At 39.0% G+C, this 22249-nt stretch overlaps 1 protein-coding gene across 2 annotated transcripts in view; it reads right to left on the minus strand.

Moving 5' to 3' along the window:
- Window positions 1–22249, minus strand: part of RBMS3 (RNA binding motif single stranded interacting protein 3) — a 703420-nt gene that overhangs the window by 636645 nt on the left and 44526 nt on the right. The window lies entirely within an intron of this gene.

A 22249-nucleotide genomic window follows, 5' to 3' on the forward strand; every position in this document is an offset into this window, starting at 1 on the left:
TTAAAGTTCCAATGAGAAACCTTGTGTGTGCTGCAGAACATTATTCTATGTTTTCAGGCTTTTTTTTTTCTTTTTTTGTTCATACAGTTTTTATTCATGTGCATCAGTGAGGAAATAAATAATGGATATCTAAATTGGAATATTTACATTTTTGCTTTTCTTATTGTTTTCTTTCAACACCAAAGCTACTGTGAACTGAGTGAAGAAATTAACATACATAACACCTCTAAAAACACACTGATTATATTTGAATGCTTATGAACAGCAGCATCTATGAATATTATTTTGATGTATTAAAATCAGGACTTTATGAAAACTCAAATGTTTGGTACTATAGAAATAGATACCTGATTTAAAAATATTTATTTTGCAGAAAGCATAATGTTCACTGTTAATCATAGCATACAATGATTGCATCTATATAAATACGCTATTTTACAAGCTACACTTTACCTAAGGTTCATTTTACTTTAAGCAAAATCATTTCCCTCACCAGGATAAGCAGCTCCTAAGGGGAGGTAACAGCAAAGCAGACCAGCACACTGGAGACAGTGAGAGGAGGAGGGAACCTTCTTCTCAGTGTTTGGAAAATCACAGAATCATTAAGTTCGGAACAGACCTCTGAGATCAACTAAACCAAGTGTCCATCCAGTCATTTTTTTAACAGCTCCAGGGATGGCGACTGTCTACCACCTCCCAGAGCACATCATGCCATTGTTTAACAACTCTTCCCTGAAGAAGAGTTCATTCCTCCTGATGTCTACCTGAATCTCCCCTGGTACAACTTGAGGCTATGTACTCTCATCCTGAAAATTCCAGATCTCTGGCCAGTTCATTTTAAAACTTCCAAAGCCTAATGCAGAAAGTAAGGACTACATTTCAGCCTGGAGAAGAGAATGCTCCAAGGGAGACCTTAGAGCACCTTCCAGTGCTTACAGGAGGTCTACAAGAGATCTGGAGAGAGACTTTTTACAAGGACATGTAGCAGTAAGACAAGCAGTGATGGCTTTAAACAGAGCATAAACTTAGACTAGAAAGCAATTGTTCACTATGAGGGTGAGACAATGAAAGAGAATACCTAGAAATGCACTGAAACCATGCCTAGAGAAGTTGTGGATGCTCCATCCCTGGAAGCGTTCAAGATCAGGTTTGATGGGTTTTGAGCAACCTGGTTGAGCTGAAGATGTCCACAGCAAAGGGGTTTAAACCACATGATCTTTAAGGTACCTTCTTACCCAAATAATTCTATGATTTTGTGGTTTTTCTGGTACAAACAGGCCACCAAACCCGCACTCTACCTTTATGTCCATAACAAGATGTAGACATCTCCTTTTCCTTTCCTACCTGAATTTAACCTACTCAGACCCCTAGACTCGGGGATGGCTAATATTCTCATTTTAGAAGTGTGAGATCCAGAATGACTCACTCACACAAACAGCCCAGACAGATCCCCAAATGGGATTTGGAATTTCAGACAGCCAAGTGTCTATTGCCCTAACACCTGAACATGCAAACCAGGAGTGTCTTTTAAGGAACATCTCTTCTTTTTTAATGAGCCTGGGACTTGCCACTCACAATTCTTCTTCAGGCCTTGTTTTGCAGTTTTGAACAAACAGTGATGTCTTTCTCTCCCTGTAAAACTAATGTTGTCATCATTTTAAAAGGCTTTCATATCCTGGCCTGACAGATGCAGTTCCTATTTATCCATTAAATACTATTTGGCATATTGGACCCTTGCACCAAGAGACAAGAAGAACACCCTATTCACATGCTCCTAGTCTAAAGAGTAATAACTGCAATTAAATTGTACATTGCTTTTTGCAGAGGTCAGTGAGGCTGCTATGGGTAATGGGACAGGGAGTGCAAAACTAGCAATTAAAATAGCCTCAGTCTCTCCTAAGAAAAGATGCAAAGGCATGCAGTAGATAGACACACTATGCATGCAAACATCTGTTGTAAATGCATATTTGGCAACTCAGCAGATAAACAAATGGGTCAGTGAGTTGAGAAAAATTGTTTCTTTTCAGGAGGGTAAAGCCTGCAACAGCCTGCATTTTAAGTAAATCAGGCTCTTTCTACTTGCAACAGTGGAACTCTTGATTTGCACAGCTTCACGACTACACATTTATTTAGAAAAAGGGAGTGCAGCCCTTGTCCCCAAACCAGCTTTTTCCTATTAATTTCACTATGCTTGCTCTATGTGTAATGGAGCCATTTGAAATCCTTCCATCTTGTTTGCAACTTGAATCATGTCTCTATTTTTAGCAGACTTGGAACTACACTATGACTTTACCAAATGGAAAATGTAATCATGTCTGTGTTATGTATAACAAAGTGTGTGCTTGCCGTGAGCCAAATGAACTGCATCATCAGGATTTTGGATGGAGTCAGAATTTGGGGACAGTAACAACCCTAGGAACTAGCCCTGCCAGCAACTTTGCTTTCCTAACTTGCATTAGCTGGAGTTTTGTGACAGCTCCCCAGAGAAAGGCGCTGAGGCAGCACAGCAAGAAGACAGCGTCTCAGGAATGCAAGAAACCAAATTACTCCATTTGTCCATATAGTGGAATGGGATTTGGTCTATTCAGTGGGAAAGGACATAGTAATCTCGGGGAAAAAAACCCCAAAACATTTCTTTAGGAAGAGCATGTATGCAACATGCTTATAACTGACACTCAGTTTAACTAGTGTTGGCAGAGATTCAAGGGTGTGAAACACTCCTCCCAAACTCCACGGGGGCTGATTTATGCCACTGGGCAGCCTTTTCACATAATGAGTTTCCCTCCCAGAGGGTCACATTTACTACTTCTGTCCTGCTCCAGAGGCAAATCACATCTAGCTTTCAGGCTCTGCATTTAACAGGAACAAGAACAGCAAAGCTGACAGAGAAACTGAAGAAACATATGGCAGCTCTGTGCGTATGGAAAGGAGAGGTGTGACTGGGAGCATACTGCATGCTGTTGCTATTGGAGCCCCTCAGAAGACCTATATACGTGCAGGAGGGAGCAGGAGCCCTAAGCTGTTTGTTCATGCACTGGTTTTCAGAGATTCTTAAACTAGCACCTGCTAGATGTGTTCAAAGCATTCCAGATGAGAAAAACAGCCATTCTTTTTCAAATGTTTAAAACAATTAAATATATATTGTGCCTTTGCTGATGACAATAGAGACGCATAGTGTAAAAATAACTTCATGCATCTAATCTGGTTTTCCTATTACAGGAGTTTTATACCAGTGTAATGTCATTGATCCTACAGAAATTGCTACAGATTCACTGTAAGAGAATCCTGAGAGAGAAGAACCATCCGGTGAATGTCACTGTCTTAAGACTGGTCCATGATATTTTAAAATGCTGTAATAAATGCCCACAGAAGCCACAAAATCTCTTGCAAAAGGAATTCTGAATCATCCACATGTGGGACAATTGTTCCTCAGTAAAGTGGTCTTCCCTCAGTGGAGGAACTGTCAGCATACAATTATAGATCTCTGAAAATCATTAAATCTCCATGTTTACTGGAAATACATTAGTGAGAAAACAACATTCTATTTCTCCAAATGTCTTTTGAACATAATAGCTTTTTTTTCTTCTGAAAATGAAATTCCCAAATCTGCTAAGAAATTACCACAAAATGTCACAGTTCTGTAATTAATAATTCAAGTCTTTTCTATACCCCGACCCATAAAGAAATCAAAAATACAATTGTAATGTTGTTTGCCTGGCAATATGTATTCTACTTCACAGCAGCAGTTGTCAGAAAAGTACTTTTCGTGTTAAGAAAGACACTTTGGGCTTGGTTTATAAACAAATTTTTGCTAGTACAAATTGCATAAATCAAGCTAACTACATGATTTACATCAATTGCATTATATCAAATTAACTGCTAAAATCGAGCAAAACCATTCTGTTCTCCTAAAAAAATTGCTAAATGAAGAAAAGCAATTCACATCAGGCAGTTTGTAGGCATTTCCTAGTTGTTTGCAAAGTTATGCTCCCACTTTTAGAAAGGCTGCAAAAATATTTGGCATAACATCACTCCACCATACGGTAACTTTGTTCTGTATCAATTATAATCTTGCCTTAGCACTTTGCTCTTCAGCAATTCTGATGCTCTGCAATTTAATTTTGTCTCTGCTTCCACGTGGGGGAATAAAGGAACAGAAGGAGCGGGTTGATCCATGGACCCTACCATTTTCCCACTTTCTAAATAAAAACCAGTGCCAACAAGCACAGCTGTGGCAATGAAAGGACAGAATAAATTGTACAGGTAAAGGAGTATAACAAATGTGAGGAACCAGGGATCCATCAAAAACATGAGTGTCAAAACAACTTTCTCTAGAAAAGCAGATCCACTTCAAAAAAAAAGTTATTCATGTCTTTTGGTGCTGTCTGGGTTTGGGTGAGTAGCTGATGCTATGATGTGGGCCCTCCATCTCCAAACACTAGTCCAGTCACAGACAAACACATTGTAAAAAGCTGCCTGCAAGTGAAAACCTCCTCTCTTTGGAGACTGCATCAATTCACTTCTGAAGTTCCCAGCATAATTTTGTTGGATCTCACAAAGCACCATTACTAGGCAACCACTTTTTGGTGGGCTCCAACTTATTGCTTAAGACAAGTTTCTTTCTGCTCTATCCATCGTCTACCACTCCTTCCCTAGGGGTGTTGAAATCTGTCAACATTTCTTAAGACAGAGGCAAACAGTTTTATTTCTACATGACCCCGTGGCAACATGGTATTGCTTTCCTTCACTGCCTCTAAATGTCTCAGCATCCATTTGCTTCGTATTGAAACCAAATTGGTAATTGCCTGGAGTCTTGTCTATTGAAACGGATTTAAATTCTAATCCATGACTGTACTAGACTTTTTTTTTTACAGTATTTGAGTTGCATTTTAAAGGCGTCTAAAGCCTTGGATACTCATTCTATGTACAACAGCAGCAATAAAAACAGTGTGGGAAAAGAGCAAGTCTTTAAAAAGTTTGCAGGCAGTGGAGAGACCTGGAGCCCTGAGTCCCCCAGTGCCCTCCAGCTCCCTACCAGCACAAGCCCTGGGCCTGGAGCATGGGCCAGCTCTTCAAGGGAAGGTGTGCAGGCCAGAGGGGTGCAGAGATCACTCAGCCCCTTAGATCCTATAGGCTGCAGCCTGTGTGTAAGGGGGAAGCCACTGCTTCCTATTTTAGGAAGTCTTCTCTGCTTCAGAGTCCAGACAGTGCAAACAGGATCAGGAAAAGGGATGTGTGCACGCTATGCAAAGTGAAATGTGGGATGTTTCAAAGACAATCTCTCCTCAGTCTCTTTCTTTCCTCCTCTCTTTTTCTGTCATTTTACTCTTAGCCACCTCTCCCCACTTTCTGACAATCTCTCACCATCAGAAAAATATGTTTTAGAAACATATTTCATTTCTCCAGTCCTATAGTCAGATTTTCTGAATCTGTCTTGACTTCTAGAGAGTCCCATGTGCTGCTGCTTCTCTTTAAGACTGCTTACATTTTACAGATGGAATAAGACAATGGGAAATATTCTTTTACCATATATGATTAACCTGTGGCAATTCAAGCCTTTGAATTAGAAAGCTTTCTGAAAGAGTTGTGCCCCTATTTAACCGGCTCAATAAGAAAAAATTATACTTTGTACAACAGATTCTTATGAAAAAAGCTTTTCCTGCATGCAGGAATTTTCTCTATGTAGAAAGTTTATACCAGGCAGGAATGTTGCTGAATCTTGCCTTATGCTGGATGAGCTGTATTCCTGTTTTGAAAAGTGTATGCTTTTGTCAACTTAGCATTTACCTTACTACAAGGACAATATAAACCCCACAGAGGAAAACACTACCACTGGAATGCATCCAGAAAAAACAGAAATCCCACACCAGTTGAGTGGAAGGTTAAAGCCCTGATTGGTAAATGCTAAAGTATTCATCTTGCAGATTTTTGAGTTATCTGTGAAAATTATTTAAAGCAGCTATCAGAAGGTGTCTTTGTGAAAAACAGTATATAATATTACATCAGTGCCAGCAAAGAGGTACAGCTGCCAGTTTTACACTATTCCAAACAAATCTTGTCCATGCTTTGTGTGAGGTATTTCTCATTTGCACAGAAATATCACACAGAAGCTCTAATCAATGATGGGGACTCCATGGTACCAGCCATTAAATGGATAGAGGCAAAAAATTACTTCTTTCCTACAGAATGTGATGAAGGGACCCAAAGCAGAAGATTGACCCAAGGATAGAGAAGTGTTTTAGAAATCTGTCTAAACTCAATTGCCATTCTTTCACTCACTTTACTATGTTTGAAATGCTTAAGCTCCTAAAGTTCAGAAATCATCTGATACACCTTTTTGCTTCACACAACATATCTGGTGTTTGATACACCTAATTACGTTCATATGATACTCCTAATTATGGCATAATTAGTTAAACTCTGGGTCTAGGAAAGTCTGAAAGCTATTCAGAGCAACATCACTTAAATCAAGCTATTCAGTATGAAACAGAGGTCATGTGGACAACCATAATTCTGAACATTTTGCAACTTTATCAAAACATTAGGAAACCAGGAACCATATCAAATTAAGAGAACAGATTGTTTTACAATGCAAACTCCTGGGCAGAAGGAATGAATTTTAAAAAATTAGTTTTGGTTGTAAAACAATCATGGTATCATGTTATTAACCTATGGGGTTAACATTTATGGTCACCATTACACAATAGGAAATAGTTCCAGAATACTTAAAATCAACATTCACATGTGCTCTGGTCAACTCATCAGTAAGTCTCAATCAACTAACCTCACTTGAATTATGTAAGACTGAGCTGCCCACACATAATGTTTACAAAAGACTGATAAATATTAAATTAGCAAAATAAAGGTCAGTTTTAGTTTTTAGTTTCCAAACTAGTTAACAGAGTGATCATCCCTTCCTTTTCGCCTTCTTTGAACAGTAGCTCAATAAAGATTCCATTTGTTTAAGAAAACAGAGTTAGTAACCACAGGTCATAATCAGGCCTTAAATGGATAAAAACAAGTAGCATAACTAGTAGTTGGGGAGCAGGACTGACCGAAGCAATTAAGAAATGAACCTCTATCACTTTTTGGAGCTCTAGGTCAATACATAAGACCGTGTGTCTAAGCCACCAAAACTGTGAGTTTGCTTTTGTTAGACAAGTGAGAAACCTCTGGTGCACAGTGACAACTCTAAATGTCCCTTCTTGCTTAACAGAAGAGATTACCTCAGGCAAGGTAAGAATCTTGCAATGAAAAATCCCAGTATCCATCAGAATTTGTGTGTAGGACCCAGAGGTGCTAGGCAGTCTGCAAGCACACAGGGTGGATCACTTCTGCCCCAGAAGGGCTAATATGAAATGCATCACCAGCTTTTGGTTAGGAGCAATTGGAGCTGGTTTATTATTTTAGCCAGGAAAAAGCCTGAAAAATTCTGTCTTGCTGTGTGTTTTATCTTCCATTGCGGAAAACTAAAACAGCAGCAGCAAATAAACCTTGTACCAATTCAATTTGGAAATCACAAGTTCAGCAAAAACACAGAGACACAACAAATTATTGAAGTTACCAGGTTTGAAAAGACCTTTATAGGAAGACAAGGTGAACTAGAGGTGTAAATAAGTTTTTAAAATTGAATGAGTTTTCTAAGAAAGCTTTAAAACAGACAACTTACAAGGGGAAGATACAGCAGAGATTTAGAATGTCATTTAACCATGGGAATTCAAACTAGGGAACAAGGCTGCTCACCTCTGGGACAAATCCTCCAGCTCCCCAGGAAACCTGCTAGAGTGCAAGGAACTGATAACTATTGCAGCAGCAGGTGGACCTGGGCCCCATGGAAGCCCTTCCCACAGCGGTGCTTACAACGATGCCAGAAGGCACTGAAGGCCTGTTCCATAAATCAACAGGGATGCAAAGGCACATGAGGAGCAGGACACACACACAAGCTCCCCAAAACAGGCCAAGCGCCACAGGCAGGAAGGAGAAATGTGTAACAGAGGCTGTGCATTATTATCTCTACTGCAAGGATGCTGGGATGATGAGGATGGCAAAGGCCATGGTATGTCCTCCTGATCCACAAACATGGCACAGGTAAAACAGGCAATACCACAGACCCATCACTTCTTCCCTTCCTTCCCATCTAGAAATTGTCCCAAAACACATGATATTTTGGTGGCAATACCAGGGAAAGCGACAGAAGTTATGAGCCTTTTGGCTCAATGTCAAATTATAGAAAAAACTTTGCAAACTTTCAGAGCTCCTTCCACGACTGCCCTAATTTGTGTCTCTACTGCAAACAGTGAGTCAACAAAGAACCACCTAAAGAACTCAGATTTTGCACTATCTGAGCCTTCCGTACTCATCTGTGCTGGCAGATTGATTTTTTTTCCTCAATCTGGGCTTAAAAATGAAAAATAAAAAAAAAGACATCAATTTATTTTTTCGAATACTAACAAAACCCAATGGGAGAATCAGGCAAGAAGAAAATTGCAGGCTTTTCAATCTCCTATTGTAGGGAAGTATGCTGGAAAGACATTCATAAAATGAAATGAATGTAAAGAGTACATCCAAGAGTGCAGATTAGTGAGGAACGCATGTGCTAGGATTTGCATAATTCCAGCTGGTTGGTGGAACATTTCATATTAACAATAATGCTAAAAATAACGTATTTTGAATATACTTGAATAGACTACGCTTAAGCACTGCTGTTTTCTTCACAGTCGATGGGTGCTTTACGACAATCAAAGGCAATGGCAGGGCAGGAACATTCACCCTCGAGTGAGGTGGTTACAGACAGCGCCGCAAACAGCTACAGCTATTGCAGTGAAAAGCACCAACACATATAACCAAAATTCCTCCACCTACTCATCAGTAACCCTTTAGTGCCTGCAAGAATCCAGACATTAAGTTCTTGGCCAAGTGAAGTTCAGACTTGTGCGATAGTGGGTCTGAATCAAGCATTGCAAGGAAGAGAGACTCCTAGAACTCCATTGTCTCAAAAACTCACATCTTTCAAGAGTCTTTACTTCAGTGACTCTAAGCTTTGAACCGATAAAAAGATATTCTTTTATGTTTATAGGTTGCTCTCTCTAAGGCTCCTCTACCCCTGGCTCATAGTTTTATTTTGTGTCTTTTGATTTGGTGGGATTTTTTAAAGCCCATCTCCTTCAATGATATGTTTATGTAAGGATTTCATTTTTCCTTTAAAATAAAAATCCAGATACTCTTAGCCTTCATTGTTGAAAAGAGGAGTTTTGAAAACAAGCTTCTCCAAGCTGAAGATAAAAGATCAAAAACCAGAAGGCAAGTAAAAAGAATGTGCATTTTTTAAAGCCCCATTTTTTTCAGCCAACATCACGATGTTCTTGAAGTAAAACATGTTTTATAAAGGTTGAAACTGGAGGGGAAAAAAAACAAATAAAGAAAATGCCTTCCCCTGCAAGCATGAAAATACCTGCTTAACCACACATACCAGTATGCCAAATAAATTAATGGAATTATACACATGCATAAATGTGAACATGTATTAATATTCACAATATGTGATACAAAGTTTTATTCATTTTTGTTTCTATGTGTATTAAAAGTGGATATCAGCCTTGAGGATGTGATTGATCATGGCTCAGTCAACAGAGCATCCAAAACAAACCCTAAATCAAAAGTGTTACATGTAGACATACAGTAAGAAGATGAAAAAATAGCACATCAACCAAGCTCTGTAGTTACCGGATACCCAAACCAATAAATAAAATGTGGCATTTACCTGTGAATAGAAAACACCACTTATGTAAGGCTAAAGTTTGGGAGGGGAGGTGACAAAAAGAGGGAATTCTTGAACTGACAATCTCCTGAAAGATGAAGGCAGCGGCCTCCATTTAACTCAGAAAGAGTCAGTTCGTAAGTCTGACTTAGGAATGAACAGTAGATATCTGATTGACTCATTCATACCTCAGCTTTAATTTTTCAGTATGTCAGTAGCTTGATTTTCAGTCCCGGAGCACCTACAGCTCCACTGAAGTAGTAGGAGATGTGAGAATTCAGCCTCTTTGAAAATTCAGCTAAAGGCACTTGGAGTTATGAACAAAACGCAGGCTCAGTTGCATGCCTATTACTGTACCATCATTATGACTGCTCACAAATTAGGCACAGAGTCTCACACATGGTCTTAGTCATATGGGGGACAGTTTCAAAGGCGCATCATGAGATGATATGAAACCAACTCCCTATAAAAGCACATACCTTTGAAAAGCTCACCCTGGGCTTTGAACAGTTTTTCACAATGGTTCTCTTCGAGGATTTGGTGGTTATAGAAATAATTCCTTACATATCACTGTATAAAACCTCAAGATTATTGAAAAAAGGCTTACGGTTTGTGCAAGAGAAGGGAAAGTTTGCACATTGCTCCTGGGAAATCTGTGATGCAACAAGAGGAACAATGTAGGGCAAAGATCATGCAAGAGTGAAAAAAATATAGCTGCTATACTGCTACATGAGGAACATCTCATTTTAGTCCCCTAGTAAATCCCTTCTTTTTTTACACTGAATTCATGCCACAAGGGCAAAAAAATAAGCTACCTTCCAGTTAAAGCCATTCACAAAATCAACACAGTTTTGAACCATCCCTTGTTTGCTTTCAACCCATTAAAGTTTAGAATTAACATAGCCTAGTTTATTGGTTTTTCATGCTCTTCAATATTTGTCTTTTTATACTAGACCCAAAACTAAACTTCAGAGGCCAAAACTGGGGCAGGGAAGAGGGAAGAAGGCAGGCCCCTTTCATTAATCTCAGGCAAGGGTTTCAGTCTCAGACTCACATAGGATCCACAGTATAACCACACAGTTAGCTTTTAAAATTACCCAAATGTATTCAAAATGTTTGCTTAGTTGAATGTGTTCGCTTTGATAGCATCGCTCCATGCCATAAGGGTATGGCAAGGAAATAAAATATGAATGATAGCACTAATAAATTTTCATTGTAAACCACAACCACACCTTTACGTGATCTTCTGATCTTTACTCTGAAAAATGCATTTAGGCAACAGGTAAAAAAAAGTTCCTTGGAGTATATAATCCTCTGAAATGTTATGCAGGAATGGAAAAAGAGTGATTCATCAGATAAAATTGTAATTTCATGTGCAGTTCTGATGAAGTCAACAGGAATTCTGTTGATATTTGGGGGATTTTACTCTATCCAGGTACTGTTATTATGATTTAGATTTTTTTCTCTGAAGACAATAAACTGCATGCAGCTAAGCACCTGATTCTGAAACAGGACGATGAGCACAGGACAATAAGCCTTACAGCCCACACAGGATAACAAAGTGACACCATCCAGAGTCTGGGCAATATATTGGCCTAAATGACATTTATGACCTGTACCATAAACCTACTTTTCAGCCACATTTGTAGTTTCATGAGTCTCTCTTCCTCCATTCCTTGGCTAATTATTTATAAGTATAGTTGAATTGTTCAAATAATTTTCAACTTGATTTAAAATATGCCTGATCCCTAAGACAAAATTATGAAAAAAACAAGGTGTTGGATATCTGAGTATTTTGTGTCCAAATTAATTCCCCACCATGGATGAATGCTTGATGCCATGGTAGATTTTGGTTACAAAAAGAATGGAAGATTCCTCCCCTTAAGCCCTATAAAGCTTGATTTACCACCTAATCTCATACTTAGGAGAAACCAAGAAGGTGAGCAGAGTGTAACAGTGATGGCCAACCTTTACCCAGTGAACTTAAAAAGGTAATTTGACATTCTGGAAACCAGATTTTCAATTTGAAAGCAGAATATAACCTGAGCTAAAGATACGTTGGAACACTATCAAAACATTATTTGTCCACAGAACATCTGCTAAGGGAGGAAACATTTTGGAAGTCACCACTACTTGATCATCTATGATCTAAGGGAAAAAAGTGAAGACCCATTTGAAGAGTACATGGTGTTTGCAATAGTTTCATAGGCAACTGATGATGTTATGTATTATCTAGTCTTCAAAACGTTAGTTTTTCCTCGTTCCTTTCATTTTGCCAGTGTATGGTTTAAGCCAGAAGCTTTTCAGGGAAGTCTTTTTTTTTTTTTCCAACTTAGTTACAGGACTAGTCAGAAGTTTTATGTTTTCTGAGTTGAATGCAAAGGACAGATGCTTATATGTGCTAAGGGGCAGTTAATTTTCTCTTCATTCTCATACCAGTACAGGAGTGAGGATAGCATTTTGCAGGCTTTGTACAAAGAAGAATACCAGGAGAAGAGTTGTAGTTATGCATTACAATTCAGTCATTGCAGCTGGATACAATCCATATGATTTGCTTACATCTTCACAAGATCTTCAAGGCATATCAGCTGCAATGCGTTATTCTCAGTGTCAAATATTCTAGACAGGCCAGAAATAAATCTGTCTATGAGCTATTACTAAGAAATCATCCATCAGCAACACAAAAGTAATCTCTGCTGTATTCTAGTCAAAGTCCAATTGAGAGGGTCTAACACACTGGCTGAGATCAGTTGCTTCCTGAGCTTGGCATTTTGCCATTTTTTCAGTCATCCCAGAAAGAAACAAGGAATTACGCAGTGTGCTAGCTTGCCAAACCAATGACATAAAAACACGCAAAAAACCTCTTAGGCCTGATTGGATTACTGTGTTTTCAAGGAAGGTGATAAATAAAAACAAAAAATATTTTACGTTATATACGTAGACACTCTTCATAATCTGAGGCATATCAACTATCTTTTCCTCATGTTCTTCCTCTCTCATAAATTCTCTACAAAGTGCTGATATGCATCAAATTCTGAAGACTTGAAAGAAAGTGGCATAGAAAAATAATCTGATTTGATACATTGCCACTATGCCTGTATGGATGCAGAGCATAGGTATTGTCTTAAATGAGAATTTGTTTTCTGCAAGCCTGATAATAAGAGAAGGCTTTAAACGCACAAGCATTCATCCCTCTGTCTGAAGATCTGAAGATCTATGTGTAGGTCACTGATGGAAACAGCTAGGCTTGAAGGGGGAAGAGGGAAAGATATGCTAAATACTGATAATATTTTCAGTTTTTTCCTCCTCCCCAAATCATATCTTCCTGAACATGCCAGACAAACAGGACATCCATTACTGTTGTCCTGATTTCTGTGAACAATGAAGTTCAATACAGGTCTAAATCTGCTGCCACTGCAGTTGGTGACAACACCTCTTTAATAGGACTCATGTCACTCAGGCTGCCAATGCAGCCTTACAGCACAGATCAGCCTGCCCTTAAAGAACTTTGAGTGGAACCCCAGCTCTGCCGAACACTTAGAGATGATCACAAAAGAGAAAGGAAAGCACAACTCTGGGTATTTTCTTCATCTTGGGATTTTTTTTTTCAACAAAAGCAAAACAGCCAGCCCATGAACTCCCTCTAGAACAGGGTGTACTCAACTCATATGCTTCAGTCTCGACAACAAACAGCCTGTGCTGCTGGGCTTAATTGCTGCCTGGCAGTTCCAACGCACATTCTCCAGCAGTTTTCAGATGCCTCAATAGCACGGCTCCCTGGAAAACCATCAGTATCCATTCCCTGTCCTGTATTTTTCCCACTTGTCCTGAAGACTTTTCTTCGCAGTTCATTCTGGGTCACAATTGTCAATCATCAAACATGCTGCCTTGACTACAATTCCACCCAGACCATACTGCAGGAAAGTAATATCTTTGGGATAGGATTCATCTCACCTAACTCACTTTATTTCAGAATTCAAGCATATATCCTTGGCTAGCCAGCTAATTCCCATCATAATCAGAATCTTCAGGCAGCTGAAGATTCATTTAATTCCAACACAGGCTTCTAAATTAAGTGCAATGAATTTACCTCTTTAACTCCTTGACTGCAGAAGGAACCCAGAGAATTAGCTCTGGCTAGTTGCTTCCTTTTTTAGATCTGGTGTAGCAGTGGTTACATGATCTAGCTCCATGCAACAGTGTCAGCTCCTGGTGGGGATTTGATTGGCACATATATTCTAAAAGATTTCAAATATCTTTTTAGTTGCTCTCTGTTTACCCAAAACACCATATGTTCGATAACTTCAAGCCAATCTCTAAGAAGTCTAGCTGAGGTGTTCAAATGTCTTAATCTGTTCCTCTTAGAAACTGGGAAAATGTATTTTATGAGATAATACAGCAGGGTCCATTTTTTCATATGACAATCAACAATACTTTCTTTTATGTTCTGTTTCAGACTTGCATAGGAAACAAGGTGCCTGTGTTTTTCAATGTATGATATTTTTCACTTTGATTTTTCATTGTGGTTTCAAATCTGCACACAATTTTTGCTTTTAAACCAGCTGAACACACATACACAACTATAACTGATTTTGGCATTCAACAGAACAAACAGTATTGGGGTTTGTATTATGAGAACCCATTTTAGCTACTTTTTTTTTTTTTTTTTTTTTACATAATAAAATGATTATGCAAGAAACTACGGTGTCATGCTAAATCTTCCAGACATAAGGACAAATTAATGACTTAGTGGGTGAAACTCTGGAATGCTGACAACTGCAAGCTAGGCTCCTCTAATGTACTGCTAGCATGGTTAACAGCCTGCAACCAAAATGTCTTATAATCCTTATGTGAACCATCACTTTATGCCTTTAAACTTACACTGCTATAATACCATTAAATTCCTATTTTTTCCTTGCCAAAGCCTACTTTATTTTCTTGGGCAAATTCTACACTAATACAAAATGTTAGCCTGGAGTTGTTTGGAGAAACAGGTGTATATAGAAATGAAATGTATATCAAACTTTGTTGGTATTCACACAGGGTAAAACAGATTTACCTTGCAGGTTGAGATGCTGGAAGGGAGAAGTATCTGAAAGAGTAATTAAGAATAAAATACAGTAAAAAGCCATGTATCCCTTTTATCTTACACCCTATTTAACTTCCTGCATTCCCTTCAGCTTCCCCCCAGTCAGATCTTCTCTCATATAACTTACATACTAAGTACTTTCATGCTCTGTGTAAAAATAGTGTCAGGTTGTTCTAGTTTCTAGCAGGGCAATTATTGAGACACAGGTGTTGTGAAAAAATAAAGGAAGCCTTCTTTCTGAGCCTTGTCACAGAGAAAGATAAACCAGATGTAGTTTCCCCTGCTCAGCCCTTCTCTATTACTGTATATATATTGTGTATATATATATATATATTCTTTTTTTTTTTTCTTTTTGGCTTAGGAAATTCCCAAATCTAGGAAAGTATAACTAAGTGGTATCTCCATAAGCTCACTGAGACACCTGCCACTTGCTTGTGCTGGAGATACTGCCTGGACTTTCACACTGAGCCTGTTTCTGGCATTTCTTACGTTTACTAATTCCCACCTGATAAAACAGACCCATCAGCCTACAAAGCCAGGCAGCTCTGGGGCCATCCCTGCCATGAGACATACTCTAAACCAGTCTAAAGTCATTTTTCCTCCCTGCAGAAACCCATGCCAAGACCCTGTCATTTTGAAATCTCTACTATAACATTTCATGGCCATTCCAAAAGACACCACTGCTTGCAGAATGCAGTTATAAAATACTACCCCATAAACTCTGAAAACTGTTCAGGGGACTATAAAGTCACCACATAAAGTCTCACCAAAAACAAGGGCAGGGGGCGACAAGTAATAGAAATTCAAACTTCTTGAAGGAAGCATAGTAAATATGTTTTTATTTTACAGTAATTAACACCACCTCCTTGTTACCTTCACATCTTTTAAGCTGTCACACTAAATGATGCTCTTCATGAAAAGCAACTTTTAGCCATTTCTAAAAGACAGAAAAATTACTTCTGAGTAAGAAAGCTAAATTGTTTTTCTTAAAGCAACATATTCAAAAAGCCTTACAGGTGTGTCCTGACAGAAATAACTGCATCAGAAACCTAGAGATTTTACTTTGGATTTATTCTTATAGGGTGATATTCTATTCTCACAAAAGCCAATGGAAATTATGACATCCACTTCAATGGTGACAGAATTTCACTCACTGAGTTAAATGACATTTATTAGATTTTCATGTTAAATGCAGAGGAAAATCCTGTTCAGGATTCCTGCTAATCCAGACTCAGAGTTTCTACACGACTAAAGCAAGAAAGTTGGTAACCTCAGATCTCTTCTAAACTGTACAGAAATGACCCAATTTCCCACATTCTTTTGAATACTAAATCTTTGAAGCCTGAGATGAGGGAGGAACCGCTATGTTGCACTTTGAGTTTTACTCAGTATTCTGACTGCAGTCTTTGTGAGTCTGCAAGGATTTACATTCATTGTCTCTCCAGAGTCACTTGCAAAATGATTTCTAAAAATTCTCTCTTTTAACTACTATTAGGCACTGTCTAATACAGGAACAAGGAATTCCTGGCCCAAGGGCCAGATACAATCTGCAACTTAATTTCATGCAGTCTGCAGCGAAATGATTTTCTTTGTGTGTGTGTGTATTTATTATTGGCTGAAAAACCAAAGTGCTTATTGACATATGACTTGCCAAATGCCTCTGAGGGATCTAGAGGGTCCCTCTCAAGGAAAGGACCTCTACTCCAGGGCTAATAAACTGCAGCTCAGCATTACAGCTATCAACCAAGCAACACAGAAGCATAATGTTGCAGAGTATTCCAGAGTACATAAATGCAGTATTCCAATGTGACTGCCACATAGGTTTGCCATGCTGGTGCAAAGGGCACCATTAGTGAGCATTAGTGAGGCTACTAAGTGCTGGCAGCTTCAAATCAATAAATGGCAAAGAGGGAGAGGGAGGAGGAGAGAAGGAAGAAATTACTATACCTTGAGCTTCAGAGCACAGAGAAGATTTGGGGACTGCCAGGAAAACAAACAAACAGGCATCTTTTTGCTTTCAAACATTTTTTGAGCATTTGAAACAGAAAGTGAGGAAGACATAGCATAATTTCTGCAAGGTTCCTTTTTAAGCAAACTGTACTTTTATATCAAGCAACATTAAAAGAGAATGCAATAGATTCCAAGGGAAAAAAGAGTTCAGAACTGAGGAAGTTGCTCACATCCTCCTGTTACTTGATCTGAACCATCTCATATCCATCTAGGTTATTGTTGTTTCCTCTGTCTGACATAGATAAATGACTGTTCATGCAGTAAGAGCCACTGCTATGCAACAGCTGTGCTTTAATGGACATTTTAAAGCTCCTTGGGTTGGCAGATCCAGGGAAGAAAGAAGGAAGGGAAGGAAGGGAAGGAAGGAAGGGATGATAAGGTGGAGAGGCAAATGAGAGTGAGGTGAATGTAATGGGTTTACATTGTCACCTTCCATAAATCTTGATTGTGTCTTCAACAAGATCTAGAAAAATCACAATTTCACTCCAGGACAGGGATGTTCATTACCAAGGTTCAAACTGTATGAAAAATTGCTGTGGGAGAATCATTCACAATTGATTTATGGTTAAACTGAGAGAAGTGGAACTGCCATGGCCAACCCACTGTCTTCAAAATATCTTCCAATCTTGCATCAACACTAAAAGCTTTGCAGGAAGCTGTTTCTATCATTTGTGTACCCAAACACAAGGCATTAGCCCAGCACATCCCATTAATCATTCCAGCCACCTAGAAATGAAAGCTGTAATAAAATAGAGAAAGGGAAAAAATTAATAATTTAGTACTTGGTCTCTATCTGGAAAAATATATCATTCTAAAATAAACACTTCTCTCTTTATAAGCCTGAGAGAGTCCTTAACAATATTTATATTACAAAATCTAACCAATTTATTCATCTTTCTTTAAGAAAAAAAAAGATAAATCTGTCAGAGGGAAGACTCAGGCTTCAGAATATTTGTTCATCTTATTGTTAAAAAATACGTAATTTCTCAAGAGCTGTTCAAGGCAAGCTAAATAAGGGCATGGTTTCCTATAACAGATCACTTTGGAGATCAGCTGTTAAATGTTTCCATATGCTTCAAATCAATACAAAGGGCACATGGATATTTAGATTAATTTCTATGCTCCAAGAAGTGCAAAAATATCTAAGGCCACGCATTCTATGCTCACCAGCAAGTTCATCATCAACAGACACATTACTTAGGGGCTGCATCATGCCTTCAGGAAAATTTAACCAGTACGCTGCTGTGGCACAACAAATGTGTTGACCCTGAGCAGCAGCAGAGTGAAAGAAAAGTGAAAGGAAGTTAAAAATTATGATTCTCCTTCAAGGAACAATCTCTCAACACAAAAGGCAACTTTCTGACACTGTGGAAGGAACTAGGACCTACTGTGAAAGAGCCATCTGTGTACAGCCCTGAAAGAAGGAAGTCAAGAAAGCCACTAGAAAATCACACCATGTTATTCTTGCTTACATCTATTGAGCAATCCCCTATCACGCTTCACTGTAAATTCATTTGTGCCTGCACACAGCCAGACACACACATTTGTTTCATGTACACCTGAGTAAGTGGCTTTAGGCCACTGGTTTTTTTCCAAAGTATGCCAACTAGACTAATAAGATAGTACTACATGTTATAAATGAGATTTTTAACGTTGCACAGTAGCTGAATTACACTGTATCAACACAAGCACTAGACATCTCTATCAAAGGTTGTTTTTTTTTTAATGAGTACAGTACACTGTATTATTCTCTTATAGAATGTAAACAGGATTTCAGAAGAGGAACTAATCACAAAAAATTCAAATAACAGTTTGAAAACTGGAGCATGAAGAAACTAAGTAACAAACCCTCTGACAAGGCACATTTGTTGGGAGTTATGCTTTTATAGGACTACAGCTGTCACCTATCCTTTAGCCCTCTTAAAATCTTAAAGTTGAGGTCATGACATCAAGACTGAACTGTTAATATCACCTCCCAAATTAGTCATAATTACTATCTTTTTGAACCACTGTGGGGTTTCATCCTGAACCCCTGTGGGCCTATGCTACGGGATGAGAAGAGACTGAGTTCCTGACCTCTCACCTCCACTAAGGATAATCAGTATCCTCCATACTTGTATTATTTCTCCTCTTCTCTATCTCCTAAGGCTATATTTTTGGTCCTTCTGGCAGGAGCCTTCTCAGGCTCTTGAATGTTCTTGCCACCCTTTTTCTAATCCCACTATTTCAGTCACATCCTTTTTGAGCTTGGGAGGCCAAAACTCTGCACTGTGTTCTAGCTGAGACCACAGGCACAGCTTTATACAAAAGGCTGTACAATATCCTCTCAGTTACTCAACTTCTTAGCAGTCTTCAGTGATGTGCAACCTAATATCACAGTTGGGTTTTGGCTGTTGTAATTTGATCAAGTGTCCCCACTGATCTCTCACACCCATCTCTTCTGGATCTGAAGAATCCAGAACTGACTGTTCACACTCAGTCGTTCTTTATTCACCACTGATCTTCATCCACCACTGTTCTGCCCACTTGGTGGAAAACTTTAGAATTAATACTCCTTGATCCTCCTGAACAGACTGTGTAAGTATTTGCACACAGATTTTGCAACATGATGGCTCCAGCTCTCTCTCAATAAATATGTAAACAACAGAAATCTTTCTTAATTGGCAGATGCCCAAAGCCCAACTTTGGTCTTTTTCTACCCCAACAGATTAGTCTAACCCTCTGCTTTTCCTCTCCTCTCCAGCTTTCAGTCTGATAATAGTATTTTGTCTGTTACTGCACAACATTGGAGTTTTTGTAGGTTTTTTTTGTCAAGAGCTCTATCACTCAACAGCATTTTGTTCCCAATTGCTCATTACTTTTCTAATACATTCTCCATGCTAGAAGACCACTGAAACACTGGCTCTTATGGCAAAAAAAACCAAAAATCCAAAAAACCAACCAAACAAAAACAAACAAACAAAAAAAGGGCAAAAAACAAAAAAACACCACCCAAAAAAATGGTGGACTACATCATGCCTCTCTAGTACTTTACCATTGTTTTTTAAATGAGGATTTCAAGTTGGTTGCCAAGTCCAGATGTAAAGTGTTACTTAAATATATCACTGAATTAACTAACTACGCCTGTAGTTCACAGCTGAAGCTCTGTTTCCAATATAATTTATAGGAGACACAAGGCTCAAATCAATGTGAAACCCAGCCACAAATCAAAGTCCTCTGGCACATGGGACCAATTGTTCTAGCAGAGGTTTGCTGCTGGAGCATTCAGCAGTTAGTGCTTGAATCCCAGCCCTTGGCCACTCCATTTCTGCTCATAGCGTTTTGCTATCTTCAGTATTGCACTGCTCTCCTTTGCAGATTTGCCAGGTACCCACGCAGATTCATGGGTATTTCTGTACAACTTCTAGAAACCAGAACATGCCCAGTTATTCTAGAAGCCTGTCAAGGGTTCTTCTTGCCTCAAGGTCCTCCATAATTTGAATTCTGAGCTCCAAAGACTCATATGCCATGCAGGAATTCAAGACTTTGATATGGGACGCAAATAAGAAATCCAGGAAGGACAGGAGAAATGAGTAGGACACAGTGTCTTCCACTATCTCTGCTGCACCAAGAAAGCAGCTCTGTCAAGGATGTATTTTTAATCCTTCTTCTCCAAGAAAAAGTCAACTAGATGCTGTGTACCTTTGAGGATGAGTGCTAGGAAAGAACAAGGCAGAAGAATTCCACTGACTCAAGGAAATGAAGAAAGAAAACCTAGTGTGTATGATGTGGTCCAATTTCAATTTCATCATCTTAGATGGAGAGACAGAGACTAATATGACAGCAGGGTTAGTGTAGATAATATCCATAATAAAAAATGCAATAAAATTACAAGGATGCACTGGTGTTATTACACTTTAGAAACTAAATTCCAGCACTGAAAAACTCAAAGGCATAGACATATTCTGAAATCTTCCAGACAGCCCTCACAATGACAGCATTGCTTCCTCAGGGCTCAGTCCTGCCTTGCCTGAAATTAGTCTGTCTTCTTTTCAGTTTCAGCACTGCAAGACTAAACCTTGGCATCTTTGCTCCATGTAAGCATCCACAGGTCAGTGGAGAAACGGCAGCTGCTCTCCCTTGGATCCCTGTCCTACACTTCTTTGTTCACGAGTCTGCAACATTATCAATGTCTCATTATTGAATCAAAAGCCATCACAGTGTCTGAAACGCAGCCCAAAAGTGGGCACTCCTTGTCTATTTGCCCCCCAGGTCAACAGCATACAGGGCAAAAAGAAAACAACAAAACCCCCTATGTGTGTGCTTCCTCTGCTCCATGACAGCTGCATTTCATCATGTCATCCACCCCAGGATCACTGTCTCTGGGTTGAGAATATAGCTCTGTTCCCAGCATGCTCCCCATTTGCCTGTCAGTTTAGTGCTGTGGGTGCTGAGTAACCCTCCTTCTTCCTTACATCAGCATCTTTAAGGCTTTAATATTCTGTTTGATCTCTTTGAGACTGTGGGAGGAGTAAGCAATTTTCTGTCTGGCTTATTAGCTAGGTAGGAAATACTCCCCAATAAACACATTCCATAGCATTGCCTTTAGACCTCTTATCCATGACATTGTTCTGCCCTTTTTTTGGTTTCTTATAAGACATTTTTGTTTAACTTTACGCATTCAGGCAAGTAGATATAATGCAAATAACCTGAGAGCCAATGTTATTTATAACTTTACTGCACATAACACCCTCATTCTCCCCACCACCCTTTCACTTTATAAAAATAAACAAGAGTAAACAGGCGCTCCAGAAAAAGAAACCCAGACATCCAGTATTAAAACTGAACAGCAAAGAGCTTAGCAGCAGCAAATATAACCTCACCTCGTTGTGAATAATGCTTTGCTATTTAGTCTGGTTACAGATGCCCTATGCTGCAAATACTATGCTGTGATATCAGCTTTTTTCTACAATCTTTGCCACAAGTCTGGAGGATTATGTAACTGGAGGCCAAAGAATCCATTTGGAGAATTGAAAAACAGCAAGTATGTTTAAATATTAGGACTTTAAAAAATTGAACAAATCAGAATGAAAATGCTGAAATATAGACAGTGTAGTGTGAAAAAAATGGGAAGGGGAAGGGGAAGGGGAAGGGGAAGGGGAAGGGGAAGGGTCTAGCTGAACAGCTTTAGAGGAACAGCTTTTCCCAGCTTGCTGCCCAGATATTGTGAGCAGCGTTTCACATCAGTTGCCCACAGTTTCTTTCAAGGTACAAATAAAGGGGTAAGTGTCACTTAACACAGAAACATCTATTACTCAAGCCTCCTGCTCATCACAGATGAGGCATATCCCTGGTTTACAACATGGGCTTCATCTCTGTGGAGGCTTATGATAGCTTCAGAGTACTTGGCCAAA

Source organism: Passer montanus, unplaced genomic scaffold (assembly GCF_014805655.1).
Source record: "Passer montanus isolate IOZ18808 unplaced genomic scaffold, ASM1480565v1 scaffold10, whole genome shotgun sequence".
In the NCBI taxonomy this organism is placed as follows: Eukaryota; Metazoa; Chordata; class Aves; order Passeriformes; family Passeridae; genus Passer; species Passer montanus.